This window comes from Lethenteron reissneri, chromosome 15, assembly GCF_015708825.2.
Source record: "Lethenteron reissneri isolate LAM-NWPU_2019-01 chromosome 15, ASM1570882v1, whole genome shotgun sequence".
Lineage (NCBI taxonomy): Eukaryota > Metazoa > Chordata > Hyperoartia > Petromyzontiformes > Petromyzontidae > Lethenteron > Lethenteron reissneri.
Window position 1 is genome coordinate 11,719,288 of NC_083793.1, and position 17,731 is coordinate 11,737,018.

The 17,731-nt window shown below is 42.0% G+C and overlaps 9 non-coding genes across 9 annotated transcripts; all 9 read left to right on the top strand.

Annotated features, from left to right (window-relative positions):
- Positions 1–6,503: 6,503 nt before the first annotated feature.
- Positions 6,504–6,576, top strand: TRNAA-AGC (transfer RNA alanine (anticodon AGC)). The gene has a single exon. It is a non-coding gene; the product is annotated as a tRNA-Ala (tRNA).
- A 982-nt stretch (positions 6,577–7,558) lies between these two features.
- TRNAA-AGC (transfer RNA alanine (anticodon AGC)) lies at positions 7,559–7,631 on the top strand. The gene has a single exon. It is a non-coding gene; the product is annotated as a tRNA-Ala (tRNA).
- Positions 7,632–8,506: 875 nt separating this feature from the next.
- Positions 8,507–8,579, top strand: TRNAA-AGC (transfer RNA alanine (anticodon AGC)). Its single transcript has one exon. It is a non-coding gene; the product is annotated as a tRNA-Ala (tRNA).
- An 877-nt stretch (positions 8,580–9,456) lies between these two features.
- TRNAA-AGC (transfer RNA alanine (anticodon AGC)) lies at positions 9,457–9,529 on the top strand. Its single transcript has one exon. It is a non-coding gene; the product is annotated as a tRNA-Ala (tRNA).
- Positions 9,530–10,220: 691 nt separating this feature from the next.
- TRNAA-AGC (transfer RNA alanine (anticodon AGC)) lies at positions 10,221–10,293 on the top strand. The gene has a single exon. It is a non-coding gene; the product is annotated as a tRNA-Ala (tRNA).
- A 2,589-nt stretch (positions 10,294–12,882) lies between these two features.
- On the top strand, positions 12,883–12,955 carry TRNAA-AGC (transfer RNA alanine (anticodon AGC)). The gene has a single exon. It is a non-coding gene; the product is annotated as a tRNA-Ala (tRNA).
- Positions 12,956–13,645: 690 nt separating this feature from the next.
- Positions 13,646–13,718, top strand: TRNAA-AGC (transfer RNA alanine (anticodon AGC)). Its single transcript has one exon. It is a non-coding gene; the product is annotated as a tRNA-Ala (tRNA).
- A 669-nt stretch (positions 13,719–14,387) lies between these two features.
- TRNAA-AGC (transfer RNA alanine (anticodon AGC)) lies at positions 14,388–14,460 on the top strand. The gene has a single exon. It is a non-coding gene; the product is annotated as a tRNA-Ala (tRNA).
- A 2,547-nt stretch (positions 14,461–17,007) lies between these two features.
- TRNAA-AGC (transfer RNA alanine (anticodon AGC)) lies at positions 17,008–17,080 on the top strand. Its single transcript has one exon. It is a non-coding gene; the product is annotated as a tRNA-Ala (tRNA).
- The last annotated feature ends 651 nt before the right edge of the window (positions 17,081–17,731 follow it).

Consider the following 17,731-nt stretch of genomic DNA (forward strand, 5'->3'; position numbering starts at 1 on the left):
CTTGTTTTGTTCCTTAAATAGAAGGATAGATGTGATGACGTCACGGGTTTCGAGACCCGGAAAATGGCGAGCTAGAACCGGACCTCGTTGGCAGCCAAGTTTCCCACGGAGGTGGAGGCCCCGCCAAAGACCCACGAACCAGCATCGCTGGACAAAGAAAATTGGCGGCAGCTATCGGACTGGACCACCTTACCTCAGTGGTGGATCGACTGGTGACGGCGATGATGAATGAAAGAGAAGAGGAGTGAATATGTGCTGCAAAGCTTGAGCCAGAGCCGCCGCCACCATTGACCGTGTGGCGAGGAGAAATTGCCAAAGGGCAGCAGCCGCCGCTTCCCCTTGTCGAGCAGCAGACGGGAACTGATCAATCGGCTAAACCACAACTGGAATCTGTGCTATGGACCTCCACCAACTTTGAAGAAGACAAGAAGGCTGGGGCCCTTAAAAATAATTTACAGCAACGGGAGGCGATTGGACAGCGTTCATTAAAAGATTTGAAGCAGCTGTCAGTCAGCCCATGGAGTGATGAAGAAGCACTACTAGTGCTGCCTACGGTGTTGGATGAGGGAGCGCTAACGGCCTTCTTTATGATCCCGGAAAATCAACACGTCGCACTCCAACAAGCTTGTGAGGGAATTGCCAAGATTTGTTGTCCTCCGTCCAGCCCAAGGGAGCGATCTTCAGCCCGGAGAAGGGGAGACAGCGAGCCGCCGATGGCTTATAGCAGCACCTTGCTAAGCACAGCTGCGAACTCTCCTCCATCAAAGCGGAATTACATTTCCGATTGTGCAAGAGAGCGAACAAACTTCAATGTGGTCCACTAAATGCCTCCGGGTACATGAAGAAACCAGGGTGCCATGTGAAGTAGTGGTGCAGGTGACAAGGTTGATGGAGAACAGAGGAGCAGGAGGACCAACGGAACCAATGTGGACAGCAACAACGGGGACCGCCGCAAAGCCCAGCACGGAGGATGATGTGCAGGCAACCTTGGAAGAGATGGCAGCGGCCATCCGGGGGTTCACCAATCCAAGGCGTCGACTACAGCAGCAGCGACCGGGCCAGAACTGCAGAGAAATCTGTGACCTCATGATCATCTACTGCTACTGCTGCGGGAGGCCGGGCCACATTGGGAGAGGATGCTGAGGGGAAGTTGCCTCGAGACAACCAAGCCAGCTCCAGACCTCGCGGGACTTCCCAAGGCAGATCCAGGCCCGTCGCGATGGCCGTACAACCGGCCAGATCACACATACAACTCATTTACAAAACGCTCATCACCATCTTCACCAGCACACGACTCGATTGTGGCGACCCGGAGTGACACAACATGAAAATTGGGCCAACATCTAGGGCTAAGTGGGAAAAGTTAGTGAGATGGTTCGTGGCAGCAGCCACGGGAACATCGGTTTTGGCGGGAGCGATAGAGGGACATCCCGTGAGGGTGTTGGTGGACACGGGAGCTTCAGTAACCATCATTTCTGCGCTTGTGTTTGATATGTTACCCGTGGAAAAACGTCAACTTGAACCGGTCGACAATAAAGTTGTGCCGGCAAATGGCGATAGTCTAGGAATTGTGTTTTGGTCTCCTCTTCCCTAGCAGTACCATGTCTACTGGGTACCGATTATAATTTAAGTCAGCTACCCATTAGGGAAAATAATATATTTTTAGCGGCCTGACGCGGAGACAGGAAAAGCTGCCAAAGAACACGCCCTGGTGGGAGAGTCAACGGCGATTCCGCCGCTAACACAGGTGTTCATTCCGTAGCAATATCGATCGCCATTAATCACCTTAAATGTGGCCGCAGCAATTATAGTTACACAATTGGGACCAACAATCAGTCGATATTCTTTAGCGGCAGCGGACACCATTTTAAGATGGAATCAGCAGCTATGTATGCAAGTTTTAAATACGTCAGAGTGCGAAATAATATAGCGAGAAGGGACGGTAATTGCATAGATTTCCCCAGCGAGTGAGATTTATGAAGATGCAGTAGTAGCGGGGATACAGGAAGAGAAGGATGGGATAGCGTCTCCCTGAGCGGAAGAAATCGTTAACGGAACCCTGAATTGACTCAATGTCAAAGAGACCGCCTTAAACGTCTCGTAGAATTTGAAGACGTTTTCAGTAAGGGCCCATATTGAAACGGGGAATGTTCAACCCGTTAGAATTCATATAGAGTGAGACCAGCAGAAAAAGAGCAGATCCGTAGAGCTACAGATGAGATGTTGAGGGTGGAAATTATTTCTTCATCAACCAGCCCCTGGGGAGCACCAGTAGTCCTAGTTAAAAAGCCAGATGGTTCCATGAGGTTTTGTGTAGACTTCCGAATTAACAAGGTTACGATCGCGGACGCGTATCCCCTGCCCCGCATTGATGATTCGCTAGATGCATTAGAAGGAGCAGGGTTTTGACAAGTTCTCCTGGACGACGAATCCAAATTAAAAACTGCTTTTCGAACACCACAGGGGTTGTTTCAATTTAATAGGCTCCCTATGGGATTGCTCACTGCACCGGCAACCTTCCAACGCCTCATGGAACTTGTACTGTCGGGCCTACAATGGGAAATTTGTTTGATTTATTTTGACGTCATTGTTTTTAGTAGATTTTATGAACATCTGAAGAGACTGCAACGAGTTTTCTTGAAAGTGCGAGCTGCCAAATTGAAATTGAAACCATCTAAGTGTCATTTTGTACAGGGCTCAGCTAAATATGTGGGCATGTGGTCAGCAATAAGGGGGTAGCAACTGACCCTGACTAAACGTCCGCCATTAAAAACTGGCCAACGCCCACTTCTGTACAGGAGGTGCGGTGATTCCTAGGATTTGTTTCCTATCGACGATTTGTACCCCGGTTCGCTGCAATAGCAAAACCATTGCACGCCCTCACAACAAAAGGGTGGAGGAAGAGGACTCAGCATTTAAAGCGCTTCGTTCAAGGTTAACTGATGCTTCACCACTAGCATATCCAGATGTCTCGCGACAGTTTATCCTTGATACAGATGCTCGAGATGTCGGTATAGGTGCGGTCATGTCACAAATACAGGGGAAACGGAAGTTGTAATTGCATACAGGAGACACGTGCTTTCCTCTACTGAACAATGCTATTGCGTCACTCGTAGGGAACTCCTGGCAGTAGGTCATTTTATCACATTTTTCGGCCCTACCTATACGGCCACTGGTTTACCGTGCGGACCGATCATGCGGCACTATACAATTCTCACTTAAAATGGATAAATCCTCGGGACAAATGGCGAGGTGGATCGAAGAACTCCCGCAGTACTCTTACGATGTGATGTAGGATGGGCACTCGTCATTGTAATGCGGACGCCTTGTCAAGATTGCCATGCAAAGACCCATGTGCATGTGCTACGGGAGCGGCACAGTGTAAACTGAACCTCCCTGGATTTGAAGCTTTCGTGACTGCCACGTCACGTAGGTAAAAAATGAAATTAAAATTAATAAAGATAAAACAATAAAATCACGACGTTTCGGAGGCAACACAAGTCTCCGTCATCAGGTGGGACTGTCACAGCCAGATTTGCTGCATCAAGTGAGGGAGGGATTCAAGATGCAAGCTCTTAAATACCAGTTAAGGGGGGAGGAGAGGGGGAGGAGCTTATAAGAATGTGGTAGCCAATGAATGGAACGTATCGGGAGGGGGGGGCGGGGCTAAAAGAGGGCACGGCGGTACTTGTGAGCGTGGGCATGGATGTGTTTGTGTGCAAGTCACTATGGATGTACATGATAGAAAAGGAACGAAAATGCCCATGTTTATACCAGTGTTGGCTGACAATAAAGAGAGTACTGTTAAACGCTAGGGATGTTAACACTCGGTAAAGTAAAATAGTGCCTGTCAGATAAGATGGTCCAAAAATGTGTAGTTAAATCTTTTTTGCATGGTTGATAACATCTTTCTAATGATTACTAAGTTTGTACCCATCATCACGGTTGAAATTATGTCTGTGTTTGTATATCTGAATGGCTTCGTGTACAAACCTTTAATGGTAGCCAGAGGGTTTTCAGAGCACCTTAGTCTCGGAAAAAACAATATCATGAGAGCCCACCGCGTTGTAGCAATGATCGGCAACGGCGGAAGACTCAATTTTGTCGTGTTTCAAATCTGACTTGTGCTCACGGACACGATCAGAGACATGACGTTTCGTTTCCCCAATGTAACAGTCACCACAGCTGTCACTCAGTTTATAGACTGTTACATTGGGGAATTTCAACCGTGATGATGGGTACAAACTTAGTAATCATTGGAAAGATGTTATCAACCATGCAAAAAGAGATTTAACTACACATTTTTGGACCATCTTATCTGACAGGCACTATTTTACTTTACCGAGTGTTAACATCCCTAGCGTTTAACCGTACTCTCTTTATTGTCAGCCAACACTGGTATAAACATGGGCATTTTCGTTTCTTTTTAAATCCTTTATATTAAGTTCACTTGCTTGCTTGCTTGCGCGCTTACGATCGTGCAAATCTTTCGGTCGTTTTTAAACCCACTTCCCGTGATCCAATCGAGCTGACATTTTGCACACAGACTCGTTGTGCGTGACAATTTATTTTCGTGAAATTTTTTTTCCATAACTTTACACTTTTTAGGATTTTTTTTTTATATTTAATTACCAATTGCTTAATGGTGGCAGGCAATCATCTGACCCATAGGTGGCAGCCATCTCAAGCCAGAGGACGAGAGGACTCTAGCCGCCACGCATATAAAGGATTTATAGTAAAAAAACTTAGTTTTTACGGGTTAATTTTTTAAATCCTTTATATTAAGTTCACTTGCTTGCTTGCTTACGACCGTGCATCTTTTTCGATCGTTTTTTAACCCACTTCCCGTGATCCAATCGAGCTGACATTTTGCACACAGACTCGTTGTGCATGACAAATAATTTTCTGAAAAAATAATTTCCTAAATTTTCACTTTTTAGGAAAAAAAAATGTAATCCTTTATTAAATGCTTTATGTTAAGTTCGCGTGCTTGCTTGCTTGCTTAGAACCGTGCAAATCTTTCGGTCGTTTTTTAACCCACTTCCCGTGATCCAATCGAGCTGACATTTTCCACACAGACTCGTTGTGCCAGACAATTATTGTTCGTGAAAAAAGAATTCCCAAAATTTTACACTTTTTAGGCAAAATTTTTTTATTTTACATATATTCAAATAGAACGCATTCATGGCTTTGGCTGAACATCACAGTGCAAGAGCCCAGAGCGTAACCCCTTCACAGGCTGTGGCGGAGTAGCGCAGTTAGTAGCGCCCTCGCTTCCCATGCCAAAGGTCGCGGGATCGATCCCTGCATCCTCCACAGGCGAATATATTTTTAAATCCTTTATATTAAGTTCGCTTGCTTGCTTAGGACCGTGAAAATATTTCGCTCGTTTTTTAACCCACTTCCCGTGATCCAATCGAGCTGACATTTTCCACACAAACTCGTTGTGTGTGACAATTAATTTTCGTGAAATTTTTTTTCCAAAATTTTACACTGTTTAAGGAAAACTAATTAAATATTTAATTACCAATTGCTTAATACTGGCAGACAATCATCTGACCCATAGATTGCAGCCATCTCAAGCCAGAGGACGAGAGAACTCTAGCCGCCACGCATATAAAGGATTTAGAGTGAAAAACTTTGTTTTTACAGGTTTACTTGTATTAAGTTCACTTGCTTGCTTGCTTGCGCGCTTACGACCGTGCAAATCTTTTGGTCGTTTTATAACCCACTTCCCGTGATCCAATCGAGCTGACATTTTGCACACAGACTCGTTGTGCGTGACAATTTATTTTCGTGAAAAAAAATCAAAAATTTTACACTGTTTAGGGAAAAAAAAATATTTAATTGCCAATTGCTTAATCGTGGCAGACAATCATCTGACCCATAGGTGGCAGCCATCTCAAGCCAGAGGACGAGAGGACTCTCGCCGCCCATTTCATGATGACGCAAATGTTGACTAACCACATGGCATGAAATCCCTGCCCCCACGCTGTACAATGGAGACTATTTATTTAAATCCTTTATTTAAGTCCAATTGCTTGCTTGCTTACGACCGTGCAAATCTTTCGGTCGTTTTTTAACCCACTTCCCGTGATCCAATCGAGCTGACATTTTGCACACAGACTCGTTGTGCGTGACAATGAATTTTCGTGAAAAAATAATTTCCTAAATTTTTTCTTTTTAGGAAAAAAAAAATGTAATCCTTTATATTAAGTTAACTTGCTTGCTTGCTTGCGCGCTTACGACCGTGCAAATCTTTTAGTCGTTTTTTAACCCACTTCCCGTGATCCAATCGAGCTGACATTTTGCACACAGACTCGTTGTGCGTGACAATTTATTTTCGTGAAAAAATGTTTCCAAAATTTTCCACTTTTTAGGAAAAAATGTTTTTGTTATTTTTGCAATCGCAAACAAAATGGTTTGCGTTTTGACCGGTCGGTAACACGATTGCGTTATGTTGTTAGTTATATGAGGTATTGTTAGCTCTTGTTGTAGTGTGCGGGGGATTAGCTCAGATGGTAGAGCGCTCGCTTAGCATGCGAGAGGTAACGGGATCGATGCCCGTATCCTCCAAAGGCCAATATTTTAAAGTCCTTTATTAAATCCTTTATATTAAGTTCGCTTGTGTGCTTGCTTGCTTACGACCGTGCAAATCTTTCGGTCGTTTTTTAACCCACTTCCCGTGATCCAATCGAGCTGACATTTTGCACACAGACTCGTTGTGCGTGACAATTTATTTTCGTGAAAATTTTTTTCCAAAATTTTCCACTTTTTAGGAAAAAATGTTTTTCTTATTTTTGCAATCGCAAACAAAATGGTTTGCGTTTTTTACCGGTCGGTAACACGATTGCGTTATGTTGTTAGTTATATGAGGTATGGTTAGCTCTTGTTGTAGTGTGCGGGGGATTAGCTCAGATGGTAGAGCGCTCGCTTAGCATGCGAGAGGTAACAGGATCGATGCCCGTATCCTCCAAAGGCCAATTTTTTAAATCCTTTATTAAATCCTTTATATTAAGTTCACTTGCTTGCTTGCGTGCTTGCTTGCTTACGACCGTGCAAATTTTCGGTCGTTTTTTAACCCACTTCCAGTGATCCAATCGAGCTGACATTTTGCACACAGACTCGTTGTGCGTGACAATTAATTTTCGTGAAAAAATCCAAAATTTTACACTGTTTAGCGAAAAAAAAAATATTTAATTACCAATTGCTTAATGGTGGCAGGCAATCATCTGACCCATAGGAAAAAAAAATGTAATCCTTTATATTAAGTTAACTTGCTTGCTTGCTTGCGCGCTTACGACCGTGCAAATCTTTTGGTCGTTTTTTAACCCACTTTCCGTGATCCAATCGAGTTGACATTTTGCACACAGACTCGTTGTGCGTGACAATTTATTTTCGTGAAATAATTTTTCCAAAATTTTCCACTTTTTAGGAAAAAATGTTTTTGTTATTTTTGCAATCGCAAACAAAATGGTTTGCGTTTTGACCGGTCGGTAACGCGATTGCGTTATGTTGTTAGTTATATGAGGTATGGTTAGCTCTTGTTGTAGTGTGCGGGGGATTAGCTCAGATGGTAGAGCGCTCGCTTAGCATGCGAGAGGTAACGGGATCGATGCCCGTATCCTCCAAAGGCCAATATTTTGAAATCCTTATTAAATCCTTTATATTAAGTTCACTTGCTTGCTTGTGTGCTTGCTTGCTTACGTCCATGCAAATCTTTCGGTCGTTTTTAACCCACTTCCCGTGATCCAATCGAGCTGACATTTTGCACACAGACTCGTTGTGCGTGACAATTAATTTTCGTGAAAAAAATCCAAAATTTTACACTGTTTAGGGAAAAAAAAATATTTCATTACCAATTGCTTAATGGTTGCAGGCAATCATCTGACCCATAGGTGGCAGCCATCTCAAGCCACAGGACGAGAGGACTCTCGCCGCCCGTTTCATGATGACGCAAATGTTGACTAACCACATGGCATGAAATCCCTGCCCCCACGCTGTACAATGGAGACTATTTATTTAAATCCTTTATATTAAGTTCACTTGCTTGCTTGCTTACGACCGTGCAAATCTTTCGGTCGTTTTTTAACCCACTTCCCGTGATCCCATCGAGCTGAAATTTTGCACACAGACTCGTTGTGCGTGACAATGAATTTTCGTGAAAAAATAATTTCCTAAATTTTTACTTTTTAGGAAGAAAAAAATGTAATCCTTTATATTAAGTTAACTTGCTTGCTTGCGCGCTTACGACCGTGCAAATCTTTTGGTCGTTTTTTAACCCACTTCCCGTGATCCAATCGAGCTGACATTTTGCACACAGACTCGTTGTGCGTGACAATTTGTTTTCGTGAAAAAATGTTTCCAAAATTTTCCACTTTTTAGGAAATTTTTTTTGTTATTTTTGCAATCGCAAACAAAATGGTTTGCGTTTTGACCGGTCGGTAACACGATTGCGTTATGTTGTTAGTTATATGAGGTATGGTTAGCTCTTGTTGTAGTGTGCGGGGGATTAGCTCAGATGGTAGAGCGCTCGCTTAGCATGCGAGAGGTAACGGGATCGATGCCCGTATCCTCCAAAGGCCAATATTTTAAAATCCTTTATTAAATCCTTTATATTAAGTTCACTTGCTTGCTTGCGTGCTTGCTTGCTTACGACCGTGCAAATTTTCGGTCGTTTTTTAACCCACTTCCCGTGATCCAATCGAGCTGACATTTTGCACACAGACTCGTTGTGCGTGACAATTAATTTTCGTGAAAAAAATCCAAAATTTTACACTGTTTAGGGAAAGAAAAATTTTTTAATTACCAATTGCTTAATGGTGGCAGACAATCATCTGACCCATAGGTGGCAGCCATCTCAAGCCAGAGGACGAGAGGACTCTCGCCGCCCGTTTCATGATGACGCAAATGTTGACTAACCACATGGCATGAAATCCCTGCCCCCACGCTGTACAGTGGAGACTATTTATTTAAATCCTTTATATTAAGTTCACTTGCTTGCTTGCTTACGACCGTGCAAATCTTTCGGTCGTTTTTTAACCCACTTCCCGTGATCCCATCGAGCTGAAATTTTGCACACAGACTCGTTGTGCGTGACAATGAATTTTCGTGAAAAAATAATTTCCTAAATTTTTACTTTTTAGGAAGAAAAAAATGTAATCCTTTATATTAAGTTAACTTGCTTGCTTGCGCGCTTACGACCGTGCAAATCTTTTGGTCGTTTTTTAACCCACTTCCCGTGATCCAATCGAGCTGACATTTTGCACACAGACTCGTTGTGCGTGACAATTTGTTTTCGTGAAAAAATGTTTCCAAAATTTTCCACTTTTTAGGAATTTTTTATTTTTATTTTTGCAATCGCAAACAAAATGGTTTGCGTTTTGACCGGTCGGTAACACGATTGCGTTATGTTGTTAGTTATATGAGGTATGGTTAGCTCTTGTTGTAGTGTGCGGGGGATTAGCTCAGATGGTAGAGCGCTCGCTTAGCATGCGAGAGGTAACGGGATCGATGCCCGTATCCTCCAAAGGCCAATATTTTAAAATCCTTTATTAAATCCTTTATATTAAGTTCACTTGCTTGCTTGCGTGCTTGCTTGCTTACGACCGTGCAAATTTTCGGTCGTTTTTTAACCCACTTCCCGTGATCCAATCGAGCTGACATTTTGCACACAGACTCGTTGTGCGTGACAATTAATTTTCGTGAAAAAAAATCCAAAATTTTACACTGTTTAGGGAAAGAAAAAAAATTTAATTACCAATTGCTTAATGGTGGCAGACAATCATCTGACCCATAGGTGGCAGCCATCTCAAGCCAGAGGACGAGAGGACTCTCGCCGCCCGTTTCATGATGACGCAAATGTTGACTAACCACATGGCATGAAATCCCTGCCTCCACGCTGTACAATGGAGACTATTTATTTAAATCCTTTATATTAAGTTCACTTGCTTGCTTGCTTACGACCGTGCAAATCTTTCGGTCGTTTTTTAACCCACTTCCCGTGATCCAATCGAGCTGACATTTTGCACACAGACTCGTTGTGCGTGACAATTTATTTTCGTGAAAATTTATTTCCAAAATTTTCCACTTTTTAGGAAAAAATGTTTTTGTTATTTTTGCAATCGCAAACAAAATGGTTTGCGTTTTGACCGGTCGGTAACACGATTGCGTTATGTTGTTAGTTATATGAGGTATGGTTAGCTCTTGTTGTAGTGTGAGGGGGATTAGCTCAGATGGTAGAGCGCTCGCTTAGCATGCGAGAGGTAACGGGATCGATGCCCGTATCCTCCAAAGGCCAATATTTTAAAATCCTTTATTAAATCCTTTATATTAAGTTCACTTGCTTGCTTGTGTGCTTGCTTGCTTACGTCCATGCAAATCTTTCGGTCGTTTTTTAACCCACTTCCCGTGATCCAATCGAGCTGACATTTTGCACACAGACTCGTTGTGCGTGACAATTAATTTTCGTGAAAAAAATCCAAAATTTTACACTGTTTAGGGAAAAAAAAATATTTCATTACCAATTGCTTAATGGTTGCAGGCAATCATCTGACCCATAGGTGGCAGCCATCTCAAGCCACAGGACGAGAGGACTCTCGCCGCCCGTTTCATGATGACGCAAATGTTGACTAACCACATGGCATGAAATCCCTGCCCCCACGCTGTACAATGGAGACTATTTATTTAAATCCTTTATATTAAGTTCACTTGCTTGCTTGCTTACGACCGTGCAAATCTTTCGGTCGTTTTTTAACCCACTTCCCGTGATCCCATCGAGCTGAAATTTTGCACACAGACTCGTTGTGCGTGACAATGAATTTTCGTGAAAAAATAATTTCCTAAATTTTTACTTTTTAGGAAGAAAAAAATGTAATCCTTTATATTAAGTTAACTTGCTTGCTTGCGCGCTTACGACCGTGCAAATCTTTTGGTCGTTTTTTAACCCACTTCCCGTGATCCAATCGAGCTGACATTTTGCACACAGACTCGTTGTGCGTGACAATTTGTTTTCGTGAAAAATGTTTCCAAAATTTTCCACTTTTTAGGAATTTTTTTTTGTTATTTTTGCAATCGCAAACAAAATGGTTTGCGTTTTGACCGGTCGGTAACACGATTGCGTTATGTTGTTAGTTATATGAGGTATGGTTAGCTCTTGTTGTAGTGTGCGGGGGATTAGCTCAGATGGTAGAGCGCTCGCTTAGCATGCGAAAGGTAACGGGATCGATGCCCGTATCCTCCAAAGGCCAATATTTTAAAATCCTTTATTAAATCCTTTATATTAAGTTCACTTGCTTGCTTGTGTGCTTGCTTGCTTACGACCGTGCAAATTTTCGGTCGTTTTTTAACCCACTTCCCGTGATCCAATCGAGCTGACATTTTGCACACAGACTCGTTGTGCGTGACAATTAATTTTCGTGAAAAAAAATCCAAAATTTTACACTGTTTAGGGAAAAAAAAAATTAAATTACCAATTGCTTAATGGTGGCAGACAATCAAATGACCCATAGGTGGCAGCCATCTCAAGCCAGAGGACGAGAGGACTCTCGCCGTCCGTTTCATGATGACGCAAATGTTGACTAACCACATGGCATGAAATCCCTGCCCCCACGCTGTACAATGGAGACTATTTATTTAAATCCTTTATATTAAGTTCACTTGCTTGCTTGCTTACGACCGGGCAAATCTTTCGGTCGTTTTTTAACCCACTTCCAGTGATCCAATCTAGCTGACATTTTGCACACAGACTCGTTGTGCGTGACAATTAATTTTCGTGAAAAATTACTTCCAAAATTTTCCACTTTTTAGGAAAAAATGTTTTTGTTATTTTTGCAATCGCAAACAAAATGGTTTGCGTTTTGACCGGTCGGTAACACAATTGCGTTATGTTGTTAGTTATATGAGGTATGGTTAGCTCTTGTTGTAGTGTGCGGGGGATTAGCTCAGATGGTAGCGCGCTCGCTTAGCATGCGAGAGGTAACAGGATCGATGCCCGTATCCTCCAAAGGCCAATTTTTTAAAATCCTTTATTAAATCCTTTATATTAAGTTCACTTGCTTGCTTGCGTGCTTGCTTGCTTACGACCGTGCAAATTTTCGGTCGTTTTTTAACCCACTTCCCGTGATCCAATCGAGCTGACATTTTGCACACAGACTCGTTGTGCGTGACAATTAATTTTCGTGAAAAAAAATCCAAAATTTTACACTGTTTAGGGAAAGAAAAAAATGTTTAATTACCAATTGCTTAATGGTGGCAGACAATCATCTGACCCATAGGTGGCAGCCATCTCAAGCCAGAGGACGAGAGGACTCTCGCCGCCCGTTTCATGATGACGCAAATGTTGACTAACCACATGGCATGAAATCCCTGCCCCCACGCTGTACAGTGGAGACTATTTATTTAAATCCTTTATATTAAGTTCACTTGCTTGCTTGCTTACGACCGTGCAAATCTTTCGGTCGTTTTTTAACCAACTTCCCGTGATCCAATCGAGCTGAAATTTTGCACACAGACTCGTTGTGCGTGACAATGAATTTTCGTGAAAAAATAATTTCCTAAATTTTTACTTTTTAGGAAGAAAAAAATGTAATCCTTTATATTAAGTTAACTTGCTTGCTTGCGCGCTTACGACCGTGCAAATCTTTTGGTCGTTTTTTAACCCACTTCCCGTGATCCAATCGAGCTGACATTTTGCACACAGACTCGTTGTGCGTGACAATTTGTTTTCGTGAAAAAATGTTTCCAAAATTTTCCACTTTTTAGGAAATTTTTTTGTTATTTTTGCAATCGCAAACAAAATGGTTTGCGTTTTGACCGGTCGGTAACACGATTGCGTTATGTTGTTAGTTATATGAGGTATGGTTAGCTCTTGTTGTAGTGTGCGGGGGATTAGCTCAGATGGTAGAGCGCTCGCTTAGCATGCGAGAGGTGACGGGATCGATGCCCGTATCCTCCAAAGGCCAATATTTTAAAATCCTTTATTAAATCCTTTATATTAAGTTCACTTGCTTGCTTGTGTGCTTGCTTGCTTACGACCATGCAAATCTTTCGGTCGTTTTTTATCCCACTTCCCGTGATCCAATCGAGCTGACATTTTGCACACAGACTCGTTGTGCGTGACAATTAATTTTCGTGAAAAAAATCCTAAATTTGACACTGTTTATGGAAAAAAATATATTTAATTACCAATTGCTTAATGGTGGCAGGCAATCATCTGACCCATAGGTGGCAGCCATCTCAAGCCACAGGACGAGAGGACTCTCGCCGCCCGTTTCATGATGACGCAAATGTTGACTAACCACATGGCATGAAATCCCTGCCTCCACGCTGTACAATGGAGACTATTTATTTAAATCCTTTATATTAAGTTCACTTGCTTGCTTGCTTACGACCGTGCAAATCTTTCGGTCGTTTTTTAACCCACTTCCCGTGATCCAATCGAGCTGACATTTTGCACACAGACTCGTTGTGCGTGACAATTTATTTTCGTGAAAATTTTTTTCCAAAATTTTCCACTTTTTAGGAAAAAATGTTTTTGTTATTTTTGCAATCGCAAACAAAATGGTTTGCGTTTTGACCGGTCGGTAACACGATTGCGTTATGTTGTTAGTTATATGAGGTATGGTTAGCTCTTGTTGTAGTGTGCGGGGGATTAGCTCAGATGGTAGAGCGCTCGCTTAGCATGCGAGAGGTAACGGGATCGATGCCCGTATCCTCCAAAGGCTAATATTATTAAATCCTTTATATTAAGTTCGCTTGCTTGCTTGCTTGCTTACGACCGTGCAAATATTTCGGTCGTTTTTTAACCCACTTCCCGTGATCCAATCGAGCTGGCATTTTGCACACAGACTCGTTGTGCGTGACAATTAATTTTTGTGAAAAAAAATCCTAAATTTTACACTGTTTAGGGAAAAAAAATATTTAATTACCAATTGCTTTATCGTGGCAGACAATCATCTGACCCATAGGTGGCAGCCATCTCAAGCCAGAGGACGAGATGACTCTAGCCGCCCGTTTCATGATGACGCAAATGTTGACTAACCACATGGCATGAAATCCCTGCCCCCACGCTGTACAATGGAGACTATTTATTTAAATCCTTTATATTAAGTTCACTTGCTTGCTTGCTTACGACCGTGCAAATCTTTCGGTCATTTTTTAACCCACTTCCCTGATCCAATCGATCTGACATTTTGCACACAGACTCGTTGTGCGTGACAATTTATTTTCGTGAAATTTTTTTTCCAAAATTTTCCACTTTTTAGGAAAAAATGTTTTTCTTATTTTTGCAATCGCAAACAAAATGGTTTGCGTTTTGACCGGTCGGTAACACGATTGCATTATGTTGTTAGTTATATGAGGTATGGTTAGCTCTTGTTGTAGTGTGCGGGGGATTAGCTCAGATGGTAGAGCGCTCGCTTAGCATGCGAGAGGTAACGGGATCGATGCCCGTATCCTCCAAAGGCTAATATTTTTAAATCTTTTATTAAATCCTTTATATTAAGTTCACTTGCTTGCTTGCTTACGACCGTGCAAATCTTTCGGTCATTTTTTAACCCACTTCCCTGATCCAATCGAGCTGACATTTTGCACACAGACTCGTTGTGCGTGACAATTAATTTTCGTGAAAAAAATCCAAAATTTTACACTGTTTAGGGAAAAAAAGATATTTAATTACCAATTGCTTAATCGTGGCAGACAATCATCTGACCCATAGGTGGCAGCCATCTCAAGCCAGAGGACGAGATGACTCTAGCCGCCGGTTTAATGATGACGCAAATGTTGACTAACCACATGGCATGAAATCCCTGCCCCCACGCTGTACAATGGAGACTATTTATTTAAATCCTTTATATTAAGTTCACTTGCTTGCTTGCTTACGACTGTGCAAATCTTTCGGTCGTTTTTTAACCCACTTCCCGTGATCCAATCGAGCTGACATTTTGCACACAGACTCGTTGTGCGTGACAATTTATGTTCGTGAAATTTTTTTTCCAAAATTTTCCACTTTTTAGGAAAAAATGTTTTCTTATTTTTGCAATCGCAAACAAAATGGTTTGCGTTTTGACCGGTCGGTAACACGATTGCGTTATGTTGTTAGTTATATGAGGTATGGTTAGCTCTTGTTGTAGCGTGCGGGGATTAGCTCAGATGGTAGAGCGCTCGCTTAGCATGCGAGAGGTAACGGATCGATGCCCGTATCCTCCAAAGGCCAATATTTTAAATCTTTATATTAAGGTTCACTTGCTTGCTTGCTTACGACCGTGCAAATCTTTCGGTCGTTTTTTACCCCACTTCCCGTGATCCAATCGAGCTGACATTTTGCACACTAGACTCGTTGTGCGTGACAATTAATTTTCGTGAAAAAATGTTTCCAAAATTTTCCACTTTTTAGGAAATTTTTTTGTTATTTTTGCAATCGCCAAACAAATGGTTTGCGTTTTGACCGGTCGGTAACACGATTGCGTTATGTTGTTAGTTATATGAGGTATGGTTAGCTCTTGTTGTAGTGTGCGGGGGATTAGCTCAGATGGTAGAGCGCTCGCTTAGCATGCGAGAGGTAACGGGATCGATGCCCGTATCCTCAAAGGCCAATATTTTAAAATCCTTTATTAAATCCTTTATATTAAGTTCACTTGCTTGCTTGTGTGCTTGCTTGCTTACGACCATGCAAATCTTTCGGTCGTTTTTTATCCCACTTCCCCGTGATCCAATCGAGCTGACATTTTGCACACAGACTCGTTGTGCGTGACAATTTAATTTTCGTGAAAAAAATCCAAATTTGACACTGTTTATGGAAAAAAATATATTTAATTACCAATTGCTTAATGGTGGCAGGCAATCATCTGACCCATAGGTGGCAGCCATCTCAAGCCAGGACGAGAGGACTCTCGCCGCCCGTTTCATGATGACGCAAATGTTGACTAACCACATGGCATGAAATCCCTGCCTCCACGCTGTACAATGGAGACTATTTATTTAAATCCTTTATATTAAGTTCACTTGCTTGCTTGCTTACGACCGTGCAAATCTTTCGGTCGTTTTTTAACCCACTTCCCGTGATCCAATCGAGCTGACATTTTGCACACAGACTCGTTGTGCGTGACAATTTATTTTCGTGAAAATTTTTTCCAAAATTTTCCACTTTTTAGGAAAAAATGTTTTGTTATTTTTGCAATCGCAAACAAAATGGTTTGCGTTTTGACCGGTCGGTAACACGATTGCGTTATGTTGTTAGTTATATGAGGTATGGTTAGCTCTTGTTGTAGTGTGCGGGGGATTAGCTCAGATGGTAGAGCGCTCGCTTAGCATGGAGAGGTAACGGGATCGATGCCCGTATCCTCCAAAGGCTAATATTATTAAATCCTTTATATTAAGTTCGCTTGCTTGCTTGCTTACGACCGTGCAAATCTTTCGGTCGTTTTTTAACCCACTTCCCGTGATCCAATCGAGCTGGCATTTTGCACACAGACTCGTCGTGCGTGACAATTAATTTTTGTGAAAAAAAATCCAAATTTTACACTGTTTAGGGAAAAAAAATATTTAATTACCAATTGCTTATCGTGGCAGACAATCATCTGACCCATAGGTGGCAGCCATCTCAAGCCAGAGGACGAGATGACTCTAGCCGCCCGTTTCATGATGACGCAAATGTTGACTAACCACATGGCATGAAATCCCTGCCCCCACGCTGTACAATGGAGACTATTTATTTAAATCCTTTATATTAAGTTCACTTGCTTGCTTGCTTACGACCGTGCAAATCTTTCGGTCATTTTTTAACCCACTTCCCTGATCCAATCGATCTGACATTTTGCACACAGACTCGTTGTGCGTGACAATTTATTTTCGTGAAATTTTTTTCCAAAATTTTCCACTTTTTAGGAAAAAATGTTTTTCTTATTTTTGCAATCGCAAACAAAATGGTTTGCGTTTTGACCGGTCGGTAACACGATTGCATTATGTTGTTAGTTATATGAGGTATGGTTAGCTCTTGTTGTAGTGTGCGGGGGATTAGCTCAGATGGTAGAGCGCTCGCTTAGCATGCGAGAGGTAACGGGATCGATGCCCGTATCCTCCAAAGGCTAATATTTTTAAATCCTTTATTAAATCCTTAATATTAAGTTCACTTGCTTGCTTGCGTGCTTGCTTGCTTACGACCGTGCAAATCTTTCGGTCGTTTTTTATCCCACTTCCCGTGATCCAATCGAGCTGACATTTTGCACACAGACTCGTTGTGCGTGACAATTAATTTTCGTGAAAAAAAAATCCTAAATTTGACACTGTTTATGGAAAAAAATATATTTAATTACCAATTGCTTAATGGTGGCAGGCAATCATCTGACCCATAGGTGGCAGCCATCTCAAGCCACAGGACGAGAGGACTCGCCGCCCGTTTCATGATGACGCAAATGTTGACTAACCACATGGCATGAAATCCCTGCCCCACGCTGTACAATGGAGACTATTTATTTAAATCCTTTATATTAAGTTCACTTGCTTGCTTGCTTACGACCGTGCAAATCTTTCGGTCGTTTTTTAACCGACTTCCCGTGATCCAATCGAGCTGACATTTTGCACACAGACTCGTTGTGCGTGACAATTTATTTTCGTGAAAATTTTTTTCCAAATTTTCCACTTTTTAGGAAAAATTTCTTGTTATTTTTGCAATCGCAAACAAAATGGTTTGCGTTTTGACCGGTCGGTAACACGATTGCGTTTGTTGTTAGTT